Source organism: Vulpes vulpes, chromosome 2 (assembly GCF_048418805.1).
Source record: "Vulpes vulpes isolate BD-2025 chromosome 2, VulVul3, whole genome shotgun sequence".
NCBI classification, from domain to species: domain Eukaryota; kingdom Metazoa; phylum Chordata; class Mammalia; order Carnivora; family Canidae; genus Vulpes; species Vulpes vulpes.
In genome coordinates, this window is record NC_132781.1 from 65,153,049 (window position 1) to 65,154,235 (window position 1,187).

General features: G+C 41.4%; 1 pseudogene; it reads left to right on the forward strand.

Moving 5' to 3' along the window:
- The first annotated feature begins 348 nt into the window (after nt 1–348).
- LOC112923605 (myosin regulatory light polypeptide 9 pseudogene) lies at nt 349–862 on the forward strand (annotated as a pseudogene).
- The last annotated feature ends 325 nt before the right edge of the window (nt 863–1,187 follow it).

The window sequence follows — 1,187 nt, forward strand, 5'->3', positions numbered from 1 at the left end:
TCTTCTTGATAAATTGACACTTTTAATTATAAAGTGACTCTCTTAATACCCAATAATATCCTTTACTCTGAAAACCTACTTTATCTGATATTAAGAGAGCCACTCCAGCTTTATTATATCAACATTATCATGATGTGTGTATTCTTTTAATGTTTTTCTTTGTAAAGTGAATGTCTGTGGATAGCATACAGTTTATCTTCCTTTTTTAAAAAATCCAATCTGGGAGGCCGGAAGTGCTGGCTTTAGGGGCTCCGGGAGTTGAGGAGACTTGGTGGCCTCAGCCAGGGCAGCGAGGGGGTCACCGAAGTGCTCCGATTCTCGTGGCTGTGCAGGGATTTAACCGCCACCATGTCAAGCAAAAGGGCAAAGACTAAGACCATCAAGAAGCGTCCCCAGCACACAACATCCAATGTTTTTGCCATGTTTGACCAGTCACAGATTCAGGAATTCAAAGAGGCCTTCAACATGATTGATCAGAGCAGAGATGGTTTCATTGACAAGGAAGATTTGCATGATATGCTTGCCTCCCTAGGAAAAATCCAACCGATGAGTATCTGGATGCCATGATGAATAAGGCTCCTGGCCCCATAAATTTTACCATGTTTCTCATGATGTTTGGTGAAAAGTTAAACGGCACAGATACGGAAGATGTCATCAGAAATGCTTTTGCTTGCTTTGATGAAGAAGCAACTGGCACCATCCAGGAATTACCTGAGAGGGCTGCTGACTACCATGGGAGACTGGTTTACAGATGAGGAGGTGGATGAGCTGTACAGGGAAGCACCTATGGACAAGAAGAGGAATTTCAATTACACTGAGTTCACACGCATCCTTAAACAGAGCAAAAGACAAAGATGACTGAAAGGAATGTCAAATTCCAGCCAAATTCCAGCCAAACGTTCCTTGTTGCCACTTTGGGTATTTCTGAGACCTTCTCTTAGAGTCTGTTGCATGCCCTTAACTTTGCAGCTTTTGCCTTTCTTGTTGTACTTATTCTCAGCCATTTGGGGCACATGCATCTCTATAATCAGACTGGAAATGGGACATTTTATGAATTTTCAGAATAGAAAATAGGGAAATTTAACTTACCAGCCCCCCTCCCCAAAATAACTGCAGTCTACACAGAGTCAGTATATTTTTTCAGAGAAAGTTATTCACTCAATTTTTTCTGAACCATAATTAAACTT